The sequence below is a fragment of the Oryctolagus cuniculus genome, chromosome 1 (assembly GCF_964237555.1).
Source record: "Oryctolagus cuniculus chromosome 1, mOryCun1.1, whole genome shotgun sequence".
NCBI lineage: Eukaryota > Metazoa > Chordata > Mammalia > Lagomorpha > Leporidae > Oryctolagus > Oryctolagus cuniculus.
The window spans coordinates 29,243,848-29,257,969 of record NC_091432.1 but is presented as its reverse complement, the minus strand read 5'-3'; positions in this window follow the sequence as shown (position 1 = coordinate 29,257,969).

Genomic DNA, 14,122 nt, shown 5'->3' with positions numbered 1-14,122 from the left:
GTCAGGTCAAGTATGTAATGAAATTACTCTTTATTTGTGGGTTATCTGGCTATAATGTAGATTAAAAATTTGCTATCTCAAAAAGAAAAAAGAAAAAAAACATGAGGAAGCAGGAGCAGGTGTAAACACACAAAGTCAAGGTTCAGAAAGTTCAAGCCACTACCACTCTACTTATCTGCTGTTGAGGCTTTCCTTGTTCCTCTAGGTGGTGTGGAGGCCTATCCTCATCCTTATTGGTGGTCTATATGCACCTGGTGCAACTTCTCCTGCAGTGGACCACTTCCCTTTGCCTCCCCCTAGTGACTAAGACAGGTTAATCCCAGTGGGCTTCTCATTCATTCACAAGGCTCATTTGCTTTCCTTAAAACGGCTCTGTGAAATGCTAGATACCGGGAAAGTGACACAAAACTCTCCCATGATGCATTTCCTATATGAGAACATGTCTCGGCACATGGTTCTGGGTTTTTTATTCCAAGCAGACATCTGATACTGACCAGCTCACTTTGCATCTCTGGTTCTCATGTGTGAACAGATTTATGGAAACATGGGATCCATCCAAACCATATAGCATTTGGCATTTGATTCCTGGCCTAGAAACATAAGCCAACACCTTTCTGGCTAGGAGGTAACTCAGTTTCAAATTTCATTCCATTCCATTCAAAGAATTCATCGTTGTTGCTTTTGGTTCTTTCTTCCAGTTCTTTCAGATTTCTCTATTCTCAACCAAACCCTTGGTTGTGTGGGGCCCATTTCTTTGTGTGCTCATGGTACTAAAACACATCCAGTGTACAAGGACATGCAGCCATGCTCATCTTCTGTTTGTGTATAACCCAAGGGTTTCATCTTTATGGAGATACCCCTTCCCATACCATCTAAATAATACACCTGCACCATGTGACTGTAAGGAGTCCTGATCCTGTCACAGCTGCATTTGAGGCTCTCTGGGTGGTGCTTGCATATCCTTTTTACCTCCAATCTTCCATCTTTGGGTCCTTCCCTTGAGCTCTTTTCTCATCATGCTGTTCATGTGCCTTCTAAGTTTCTGTCTTCTTCCTAGACTGATGGTCTGATCGAGCAGTTTGTGTACTGCATAGCTCAAAGAATGCTTTTCATGTAAACTCTTATGTGAACAGCATCCTCCAGAGCTGAACAGAATGGCACTGCCCTGTTCCCTGCTCCCTGCTATCCACCAATAACGGAAAGAGCCTGTCTCTCTGGTCCCCAAAGAGCCCTAACACAAAGCTGGTTTGTGCATAGCAAGGAACATGGAAACTTAAAATTGACCATTAGATGTCATTTCATGCATTGATCCTTTGATTTTTTGTTGTGGTAGTATGTCTCCAACTGGTCGTGTTTTTCCTTAGCCCCATTTCTGCCCTCATGTGGGTAAAGCCAGTTTTTCCATTAGGTTAGCATCCTTCTTTTTCAACAATTTCCTGAAGCAATACATTAGCTAACAACTTAGTATCCTCCAAGAGATGCAAACTATACAAAATGAAGACAAACTCTTCCTTCCCTCCCTCCCTCCCTTCCGTCCGTCCTTCCGTCCTTCCTTCCTTCCTTTTTTTTTTTTTTCCCAAAATACGTATCTCTTGACTCCTATGTGTCAGGCACAATTCTAGGTTCAAATGCCTCATTATTTGACAATCAGACAATATCCTTGTTCCCATAGGGTCTATATTCTGCTAATATAAGAAAAACACATAACTATTTCAGATAGTGGAAATGATTATGATGAAAAAACCTGGAAAGGGGGATATAATGGTGATTCCCAACCTTGGCTTCACATTAATATTGGTTAGGAACTTTGGAAAAACCTTAGATCCACTGCTACCTACAAAGTTTCTAATCTGATTTATCTAGGGTAAACCATTATTAAATTTCAAAGCTCCCTCTCCCTCTCTCTCTCTCTCTCTGCCTTCCTGCCTTCCTCTTTTTAAAAATGTTTATTTATTTGAAAGAGAGAAGGAATTCCCATCTGCTGGTTCACTCCCCTAATGTCCACAATAGTCACAGTTGAAGCAAAGAGCTGGAAACTCAGTCATGATCTCACTCAGAGGAGGTGGAAACTCATTTATTTGAGACACGATTACTGCCTCAGTTCTTCACTAGCAGGAAGCTGGAGTCAGGAATGAGACCTGGAACTCAAAGGCAGGCACTCTGATGTGGGACATGGGTGTCCTGCATTGACTACTCCCTCCACTGGTTTTCCTAATGTGTCCTGAAACATTAGAAACCCCAAAGGTGGAGAATGGTATATGTGCTGCATTAGGTAGGGTAGTTGGGGAAGGTTTTCTGAGATGACATCTAGAAAAAGCAGGGACAGGCCAAAAGGACATTTCTGGGATAACAATGGCATTCTCTCTAATGTTTAATCACTGACTCTCCAAGAACTAGTGCACTGGTTGGTAGGGGTGGCATATTTCCATAATGTAAATACTCTCAAACTACCAATGTGATGATGACTGAACATGGAGTTGGAAATAGTTGCCAGCCATTGGTGTAGTGAGACTGAGGGCTGATTCCATTGCTTTACTGGCTAAGTAGTCTTGGTCGAGAGGACAGACTGTGCAAAGGCCCTATCATTTCTATTCTTTGGTAGAATAGTTCAGCACCTGCTCAACTTAACCTCTCCTTTGGGCGCAGGCTTTGAATATTTCCTTTATATAATCAAGGCATCGCTTGAAATAGTCCCCATTCTCCTACAAAAGCCCACAAACAGGCAAGAAAAAAAAATTCCAACTTCAATTGGTTTCTGTGTCCCCTCCAGAGTTTTAGAAATGGTTTTAGATTCCAAAGTGGCATTTCTTGTTTTTCCTTTCTTTTGTTCTGTCACACGTAGCATCCTGCATGTCTTATCTTCCACTTACCCAAACCAGATTTATCCTTGTTCCTCCAATTCGTAAAAACTATTGACACTGTGAGTAATGACTTTGCGTTAGTTCTCTCTGAGTTAACTCTGTGATAGCAAAACCCCAAAAACTAACAACAAAAAAACAAGAAGTCCAATAGAAACAAGAGACTTGCAGCTTTCCTCAAAAAATATTCTCAGGTAAGAAGTAAACAAAGTCCCTTTATTTCCCCTGCTGAACAAAATTGCTCTTCTTTTTGGATGTCTTCTTGATACAATATTAATCAAGGAAGAAGACTTGATAATAAATGGAAAGTCATGCACATATAAGACATAATTAGAAGCGTAGGGAATTATAGCAAGTGGTTCTTCAATTGTATAATACCGACAATTTTTACTGTCAGGAAAGTATGCTTTTTTCCCTCGGAAAGCAGACAGAATGTCAAATAGAGGTTGTAATTGGGTGATGTGATTTACATACAGATTAATCCATTATTAGTCTAAGTGAGAATCTCGATTCAGCAAGATGATGTTTATCATCCAATTGCTTTGCTCACATAATCCAAGTGACTTTGTAATTTTAATTGTATTGCATGTTCTAGAAATATTGCCCATGATTACACCCTGTTTGAAATAATTAGGTGGTAATTAGCATTACAAGTTTCTTTTAAAAATACTATCATTAGAGAGATTGCTAAATGAATTACCTGGCACTGGAGACTTGATTTTCTTGGCATAAATACCTTTCTCCACAGAAGGGGCAGGAATGTTCAAAGACATTCTTAGAGAGGGCCTGTAGTAGTTTGAAATCATCGCTGCAACAAATTACCACAAATGTAGTGGCTTCAAACAAGATGAATTTATCATCTCCCAGTTTCCACAGGACAGCAGTCTGGCATACTTTAGCCAGAACTGAACTGTAAGCAGAGCTGTATTCCTCTCTGGAGGAACTAGGAGGTAGTCCATTCCTTTGCTCATTCAGATGGTTGGCAGAATTCAATTCCTCCCTATTGTAGGATTAAACTCTCTGTTTCCTTGCTGGCTATCAGCTCTGGTTCAGTCCTGGCAAAAGTTTATTTGAGAGACAGAGAGAAAGAGAGAGGGAGAGAGAGCTTCCATCTGCTAGCTCACTCCTCAAATGCCTATAACAAACAGGACTGGACTAGGTTGTAGCCAGGAGCTGGGAACTCAGTTCAGGTCCCTGATGTGGGTGGCAGGGACCTAATTACCTAAGCCAGCATCTGCTGCCTCCCAGAGTGTGCATTAACAGGAAGATGACATGAGGGACAGAGCTGGGACTCAAACCCAGACACTCTGATATGGGATGTGGGCATCTTAATTGGTGCCTCAACCACCAGGCCAAAGCACAGCCCTTTCACTCCCAGCAGAGTGTTAGAGGCTGCCTACATGCTGTGGTTTGTGAGTCTCCCTCCAGCTCCAAAGCCAGCACTGGCAGATTCTGTCCCTAATGTGCTTGAAGTCCTTCAGCCAGTTCTTCAGTAGCATCTCTCTGACTTCAGTGGGGAAAAGCTCTTCTAGTTTACGTGTCATGTGTTTAGATTTGGCCCACCTAGATCACTCAGGCAACTCTTGCCATTTCAAGCTCATGAACCATAATTATATCTATTGAGTTTTTTTTCCAAGTAAAGCAAATTATGCACAAACTCCAGGGATTGGGGCATGGATGTGGGGGAAGGGGATTATCAACTATCACAGAGCCGGAGCCACATAGGTGTTTCACTTGGTGTGCCATTTCTTCTCAGAAATAGTAGCAGGACAGTAGTAACTTCTTTACTTTTAGAATATTGACCAATTCCTTTATAGAAAGTCAGCAGGACAACTGAATGCTTTGATATTTATAGGCCTTTCAAAATATAGGCTTCATTAGGCTGAGAAAGGAGAATTTCTAAGTTAGTGATTGATGGCTTTGGAAAAGTGTGTCTCATAATTAGCTGCTGATTTTGAAATATCAGCTAGTATGTACAGTGATTGCACATTTATTTATTGAAAAAGTATAATCTCCTTGTGTGGTGTTTACCTCTTGCTAGTCCAATACAAATCTTTGAAAGGAGAGACCATGCCTGTCTCTTCACTGTGTCCAAGGAGCTAGGAAGAAGTCCTAGAATAGAGCTGCACAATAAATATTTTCAATGATATGTAATGATTGAATGAATTGCTTATCTGGCAGCAATTGGACAGACAGCAGTGGCAGAGTCTAGAATTGATCTACTTGATCAATTGGCTACTTGATCTCCAATAATTAAGGAAGTAGTTAATTATAATGTGGATAACACCTAAACTCTTAAAAGAAGTACATATGTACTTTACCACTTCATTTTAACTTAAAATATACAATTGTAAATCAATATTTTGATGTAGCATCAAGACATTTTCCTTGAATAGGCTTTGTTTGAATGGAATTCTACATCTTTTTCCTTCATACATAAAATCCATCTTCTATAATGGCTTTGGCAAACTATGGCCAAACCAAATCCAGCTAGCTCCCCAAATGCCCACAGTGTGTGAGGTTGGGTTGGGCCAAGCCCCCCAGGAACTAAATCCCAGTCTCTCACATTGGTGGAAGTAAGCCAATTCCTTGAGCCATCCCCACTACCTCTTAGGGTATGCATGGGCAGGAAGCTGGAGGAGGAGCAGAAGACTGGGATTGAACCCAAGTACTCCAATGTGAGATGTAGGTGCTTTGATTGCCCAGCTATGCATCCACTAAAAGTGATGTTTGTATTTTTAAATGGTGGAAAAATTAAAGTAAGAATAATATTTTGGTAAGTATAACAATTATGTCAAATTCAAATTTCAGTGCCCATAAACTTTTTTTTTAAAGATTTATTTATTTATTTGAAAGGCAGAGTTACAGAGAGACAGAGGCAGAGAGAGACAGAGAGAGAGAGAGAGAGAGAGATACCTTCCATTCGCTGGTTCACTCCCCAGATGGCCGCAACCACTGGAGCTGCGCCAATCTGAACCCAGGAGCTAGGAGCTTCCTCCAGGTCTCCCACTTAGATGCAGGGGCCTAAATACTTGGGCCAGCTTGTACTGCTTTCCCAGGCCATAGCAGAGAGCTGGTTCAGAAGTGGAGCAGCAGGAACTTGAACTGGGCCCATATGGAATGCTGGCACTGCAGGTGGCAGCCTTACACGCTACGCCACAGCGCCAGTGCCAGTGCCCATAAATTTTATTGGAACATAGTCACACTCAACATTTACCTGTTGTCTATGACAGTAATCATGGTACAGCAGCAGAGTTGAGTGGCTGGGCCCATACAGCTTACGAAGACCTAAGGGCTGCAGAGCCCAAAATATTTAGTCTGACCCTGTAGAGAAAGTTTGCTGACCCCTGCTAAAGATAATTGAGAGGTAAACTGAGTGCAGAAATCCTGTAGTCCTTCTCACTATTATTTTCTTGGCTGTGGGTGTATATAGGGACTGGTGTTGAGTAGAAGGCAATAGGCTACTTTCTAGTACCATATATCTTGCTAATCAGTGATTTAGTGGCCCTGCTTTATCAAATATTCCCAAAACTTTCAATTCACTTTTCATGGGAATAGTTCTCTTAGTTCTTTCACATTTCATCAACTTACATTGTCCTTAATTGAGATATACAGCGATCCTAACAGGTACTAACTGCCACCCATCAGTTCCGAGGTGAACCCAGCTGATTCCTGGTAAGCAGACGTCTTTGTTAGACACAAGTGTGCCTTGTCCTTCAAGGAGCCTGCCAGCCCATGACAAGTGTGGTCATGGGTCCCTGCATTCCACAGAGCAATGGAGAGGTCTGGATGTTGCCAGCAGGTCCATGGTGTGTTATAAGAGCTTCTGAAACAAGTAAGACCCACATTTGCATATAATTAGAACCATGCTTTTGTAGATATCATATAAGCATCCTTCATGCAAGGTAATTTGCATCTAGAAATTTGAATTTTTGTCATTATTAATGTTGGGAACTTTTATTTATTTATTTTATGGTATAGACCCTTAAATTTCTATTTTAAGAGAATTTCTGCCACAGTCCTTTGAACTCTGATTTTAATTTCCAACCAAATATCAAAGTGAAATTTTGTATCTTACTCCACTGTGTTTAGAATTCAGTCAAGGCCGGCGCTGCGGCTCACTAGGCTAATCCTCCGCCTAGCGGCGCCGGCACACCGGGTTCTAGTCCCGGTCAGGGCGCCGGATTCTGTCCCGGTTGCCCCTCTTCCAGGCCAGCCCTCTGCTGTGGCAAGGGAGTGCAGTGGAGGATGGCCCAGGTGCTTGGGCCCTGCACCCCATGGGAGACCAGGAAAAGCACCTGGCTCCTGGCTCCTGCCATCGGATCAGCGCGGTGCGCCGGCCGCAGCGCGCCGGCCGCGGCGGCCATTGGAGGGTGAACCAACGGCAAAGGAAGACCTTTCTCTCTGTCTCTCTCTCTCACTGTCCACTCTGCCTGTCAAAAAAAAAAAAAAAAAAAAAAAAAAAAAAAAAAAGAATTCAGTCAATAATTGCAGTTATTCTGAGGGCTTTCCATGGAGGGAATATTCCCCTGTAGTCTCTCAATTCACGAGAGGAGCTACAAAATCTCCTTTAAGTCTGCTTTTTAATACCCTCAAATGTTTCCATGCCTCGTACATCAGCGTTCTTCCTCCTGAATAGTAATTTCAATTTAATAAAACAAGAGCAATCGTTGCAAAGTGTAACCAGAATTAAGAAAAATAGCATCTTAGCTAGACAGAAATGTTAAGAATCGGGTTCATACAGAGTTGGTATCACTTTCAGTTTAGAAACTATGGCTTTTCATCCTTCAATGGCTCCTTTAGCTCTGAAATGTCCCCTGCTCAATGAGCAATGGGCCTGTTTATGTCATCAGACCCTGGGACTCCAGTGTCAAAAACAACCTCTATCTATCTTTTCTAATTTGCCTCAGTAGATGCAATATGAAAAAAGTGTAGCATTAAGGAAGGATCTTTTCTTTCTTTTGAGTTTCTCTCTCTGGAGCCAAGTTAAAATGGAATACAGTCATTAAAAGGTTATCTAGTGTAACAAGCTCCCTGCCAAAGGCAGAGCACAAGTCTGTATTCCTCTGTGAGTTGTTTTATGAAGTAGCTCATGGCTGACAATCAGTGAACTAAATCCTTCGACAAGGAGAGATTTACAAGGACTTGTCTACAGAGACGGAATGTTTCTACAGACTTGAACAGAGCTGGGACTAGGGATTAGCAGCTCTGCTTGTAAATATAGTTTGTGGCTTTGGGATTCAACAGCTGGGAGCTTTCAATAGGTGTTCTGTGTAAACAAGACAGTGGAATTGAGTTCTAAATATCAACCATGCTGTATATGGGAGTCATATGGTTTCCAAGGGCCTACAGATAGGTTAAAAAGGTGCTCTCCAGACACACATCCTGACCATACTGCTTTTTTCCCGATCTCTTGGGAAGCTACAGTGTTTAAATTCCCACCCTACCTCTACTCTGTCACTAAACCTGGGGCTATCCAATTTGAGTTTTTATTTCACTCTCCTCTGTTTTGGCTCACAACTATGTCTTGTCCTTTGTGATTGATGTCTCTTGGCAATTTTTTTTTTTTTTTGTATTAGGTGTTGCAATAATGTTGCAGTATGCCCAGGGACATTTAATTCCACAACTTTGTTTTGCTGTGGTATCTAATTAAATTCAAGAGTTAATTTTGTTGGGACCTAATAAAAGCATTGGTAATTAGAGATAAATAGTACAGGAGCTTAAGTATATAGAATAAGAAAGCTTGAGGATACATTCTAGGTTATCCAGGCCGTCACTCTCTATCATTTTTCGAATAAGAGACTTATCTGTAGCCACAAAGATGGTTGAGTCCAGTGTGGGGACAAGAGGTTTACAGGATTGTAATAGATCCCACTGCTTGCTCAGTGGTAGAGTACAGTCGTTATGAGCATGTGCTTTGGAACTGACTTCTTTTTTTTTTTTTGCTGTATGAAGTTATACATTTTATTAATATTTAAAAATATTTTGCAGTTGCACGAGTAACTTATGTTCATTGTAGAAAATTTGGAAAACATTGATGTGAAAAATAAAAATGGTTCCTAAAACTGGCATCTGGAAATAACCTCTATTACTGTTTCAAAGTATAAAGTACACTTGTTAAGGATTATTTCCCTACATTCGGAATCATAATCCTAGGTGCCCACTGACTTAGCTGGAGAAATAAGAATAGGAGGGAAATAATTTAATCTTCCCTGACCTGCTTCTACAGGCCAATTGAAATAAGAAACAAACTTTTTACTTTTTTTTAAAGATTTATTTACTTATTTGAGTCAGAGTTACACAGAGAGAAGAGAGACAGGTCATCCTGTAAGACAGGTCTTCCATCCTATGGTTCATTCCCCAATTGGCTGCAACGACTAGAGCTGCGCTGATCCAAAGCCAGGAGCCAGGAGCTTCTTCTGGGTCTCCTATGTGGGTGCAGGGGCCCAAGGACTTGGGCCACCTTTCACTGCTTTCCCAGGCCATAGCAGAGAGCTGGATTGGAAGTGGAGCAGCCGGGTCTTGAACCGGTGTCCATATAGGATGCCGGCGCTTCAGGCCAGGGCATTAACCCACTATACCACAGGGCTGGCCCCACAGCAGACTTTTTAGAAAGTACTCTATTTATTAGGGCTTAATGACCAAAGAATCAAAAGAAGTATCATTAACCTGATCAAATCCCTACGTTTTGTCCTAATCTTTTTTGTTGTTGTTGTTGTTGTACTCTGATTTGATCAGTATACATTGCATAAATTTATTTATTTAATTTTATTTAAGGTATGTAAGTTTCATGTATTTCATATATACAGATTTAGGAACATAGTGATACTTCCCACCTTTCCCTCCCTTCTGCTCATGCCCCAAACCTTCTTCCTCCTCGCTCTGCTACTCCCACTCTTAATATTTACAAAGATCTATTTTCAGTATATTTTATACTTATAAGGTTAACCCTACACTAAGAATTCAGCAAATAGTATGAAGATAAATCACTATTTCTCAACAGTAGAGACAAAGGCTGTAAACAATAATTGAACCCAAAATGCATCCTTTTCATCCAATGCATTACAGTTTAGGTACTCTATTAGTTACCCCAGATCAGGGAAAACATATGATGTGTGTTTTTTGGGATGAAGCCAGACTTCTTACATTTGAATGTCACCTCTGTAATTTGCTAGCTGAACAGTGAGTGTGAATATGTTTAACCTCTGTGCCTCCATCTCATGATTGGAAAATGGAAGTCATACAGGCACTGCTTTATGTGCTGATTTGATGATCAATTAGTAACTACATATGAGCCACTTAAAATAATACCTGAGTATGAAATATGTGAAACGTATACACCTTAAACAAAATTAAAAGGAAATGTTCCTTAAATATCTGAAAACCTACTTAAAATCCCATTCACATTGAAAGTGAATTAAAGCATTTAAAAACATTATTGCTTACCTATTTGTTTGGCAAAACTTAGAAAGTTTGTTAAGGGGCTGGAGTGCTGGCGTAGTATTTTAAGCCACCCCGTGATGCTGGCATTCGAATGGGGTGCCGGTTCGATTCCCAGCTATTCCGCTTCTAATCCAGCTCCCTGCTAATGTGCCTGGGAAAGCAGTGGAAGATGGTCCAAATGTTTGGTACCCTACACACAGGTGGGAGACCTGGAAGAAGCTCCTGGCTTCTGCTGTGGCCTGTCCAAGTGCTAGCTATATGGGGAGTGCACCAGTGGATGGAAGCTCTCTCTCTTTCTGTTTCTTCCTTTCCCTCTGTAACTCTGACTTTCAAGTAAATAAATAAATCTTGAAAAAAAATAAAGAGAATAATACCTGGGAAGTAGTTATGAAAAGTAGTCATGAAAAGTTAGCTGGTGCTATCACTGTTAACATACAACTATTATTTTATGATTTTTTAAAAGATGTATTTATTTATTTGAAAGGCAGAGTTAGAGAGGCAGAGGCAGAGAGAGACAGAGAGAGAGAGAGATGTCTTCCATCTGCTGGTTCACTCCCCAGATGGCTGCAATGGCTGGAGCTGCACTGATCCAAAGCTAACAGCCAGGAGCTTCTTCCATGTCTCCCACGCAGGTGCAGGGGCCCAAGGACTTGGGCCATCTTTCACTGCTTTCCCAGGTCACAGGAGAGTGCTGGATTGAAAATGGAACAGTAAGGACTTGAACTGGCACCCATATGGGATGCTGGCACTGCAGGTGGCAGCTTTATTTGCTACGCCACAGCACTGGCCCCCTTACAACTGTTATTACTATTATTTGACTGACTTCCCCCAACTCAAGCTTACCTGGAAAGAAATCAAAAATAAAGAGAGTAAATATATTCAGTAAGGATTTTCATTTGAGCAATATATGTGAGTGTGTTTGTATATACTATAAGGGTGCATCAAAAAGTTTGTGGAAAAAAGAAATTAAAAGATAAGTTGAATATCATGCAAAAAATTTTGAAATCCATGCATAGTTTTAAAACAATATACATTTTCTGTGAACTTTTTTGAAGATTTCTCATATACATCATTTGTGTAACCCTTTTTAATAAGATCATGCAGTCTGTCCCTGAACTAACTAGGAAATAAGTCAACATTTCATCACTCTGAAATTGCTGATTTGTGTCTATAATCCATTTTGAAGTTACGTGTGATCTTGTGCAGTGTACATCAGAATTTACATTATAGGAACATACCTTGGGATTAGTTGCTACTTCTTCATGTTGTTCTAATTAGTTGATTCATGAAGAAGACAGAATTTTAATTTTGTCTGTGTGCTGAAAATATAACCCTTGTGTAGTAGGCAGCAAACATGAACTTACATAATCTAGTTACTCATGAATGTTTGGTTGAGCAGACTATGAAACTGGCTGAATAAATCTACCAAAATAAAGAGAAATCTGATATCTTCTCCCAGACTCAATTTATTCTAACTCACAGTGCTGCCAGAAATACCTATTAGAGAAATGTTTATAGTAGCTCTGCTAATAATCACAAACACTGCAAACAACCAAATGACCATTGAGAAGAAAATGAACAAATTGCAGTTTATTTGTACCAGAAGATATTACCTAGCAGTAAAAATGATTGGATATAACAATATGCAAAGACTTAAATGAAGGTTGGATACATGATGAGTAAAACTACAAGTTCTAGAAGATAATGTATAATATGACTCACTTCTTAAAATGTTATAAGCAAAATGAATAAATAATGTTATTTAAGAATATATGTAAGTGATATAAGTTTCTCATATGCATTTATATATTAATTTTAGGTAATAAATGAATAAAAGATCATGCATTGTCAAATGACAATATTGTATTATTATTTATCCAGTACCAGAGGTTGAAAGGAAGAACAAATAATTTCAAAATGAAATTTTGGAGGAAAATGGAGTATTTTGGAGGAAATAAGAGTTCAGCATTCAGCACGTACAGAGCCAAAACCACAGTCTCAGGCTCAGGAATGGGAAACTGTTATTTTAAAGTTCTTAAATATTTTGTTTTGTGAGGGCGGGAGGTCTTATTTGATAACATCTGTCCTCTGTAGCCTTTTCATTCCGTGAGTGCTGGCCAAGACATTGATATTTGTATTTGAGTCCATAGAGTAAGGTTATGAGATAGCCTTTATAGGACTTCGTTTAAAAGAAATGAAATCTGGGCACATTTCCATTCCCTCCAGTTCTGCTAAAACCCAGGGTAGAAAAAAGGCGAGAGATTCTGAGGGCAGATCCTTCAAATACATGGAAAAAAGCCAAGCTAATCCTTTCTTCTACCACTGGCTTCTCTTTCATCTCTGCTGTTTGTTTCCTTACTCTGGTGTGTAAAGAGGGGGGTGAGTCCCAAAGCAAGGAAAGGACAGGCCAAGAGATGCTGCACAGCTCCGCCCCGAGCCACCTGAGATCCGCATGGCATGTTTGAAGCAGGTGTCTAAGTTTCTCTTCTCCCTAAATGCCTGACCTTTGTGGACTTTCAAGTAGAAAGCCTGCTGCTGAATAATAACAAAGAGCAAACTTGCATATCAAGTGCCCAAGTGGGCTTACAGGAAAGGGCTAGAATTCACAGGCTGCTTTCTCTCTTTCCCTTTATCTCCTGTGATGACAATAAAGATGCACTTGTGAGAGAAGCTCAGAGTTTTGAGCCTTTTCTGATGCGTGGGCTTGGAATTTTCCAGCTTACAACAACGTTCTTCTTCAGGTGTGATGTGGATGAATTTGAATGAAGTTCCTCTGTTTCCTGGCAATGCTGAAAGAAAACTGCTCTCCAGAGTTCACAGGAAACAATTAAACAGGGCAGGCCTTACAGTGAACTTGTACCCCTAAGGGATCTGACAGCATAGCCCATAGTGGCCTGTACAAGACCTATAGTTTTTAGAAGCATTGAATTTTAACTCATGCAAAAAAATTATTTTCCATTTAGTAAGGTGCCTTTGGTTATTTCAATAGAAAATAAACTTTACTGCCAAATCACCAAAGAAAAATAAAACTTCTAAAACATGGTTATCCTATGACTTCTGGGGCATATCACTAAAAATATTTCCAGGGCATTCATAGCCCACATAGAGAAATACAGCATTAGGCATTATCCAAAAGTAGCAGTATTTTATTTTTTCTTATGCCAGCTTGTTTCAATCACACACAAATTACATTTTTTGATTCATTAATTCATTCAAATTAATTTTGAATAACTAGTTGACTAAACTTAAACAATCAAACCACAGATGTATAACCAACAGTAAGGAGTTAAATCTTACTTTGTTGATTGAGATATAAAATAGACCAAATGCTATTAAAATATGTAGATGATTCTTAGCATGTGATATATATTTGTCAAAGAAGCTTTAATTTTTTAGACTCCTTTCAAGAGAAGTATGAATAGATAAAAACACATAAAAACAAGTGATCAAGAAATTTCAATAATTATATATAACTGGGCTGTTTGACTTATCTAAGAGCTGCAATAGTCTGCCTTTTCCTCCACATTTCTTCTTCTTTCTCTTTGTCATTAAAATGATTTGAGTGTAGTTATACTACTTTCTATATGTATAGAACTCCTAAATTTGTGTGATCCTCTGTCATCTTTCTTCTGACCCCTAGAACAGCATACTCCACCTACATATTTTTAAGACGTTTGAGAAACACCTTGAAAATAACATGGCCAAAGTAGAACTCTGCTCCTCATTTCAGTAAATGGCACCACCAATTACTCTGACACCAAAGCCTCAAATCAGTTATTCTTGTTTTCTCCCTTTTTCTCTCACCCTACACCATATCCAAA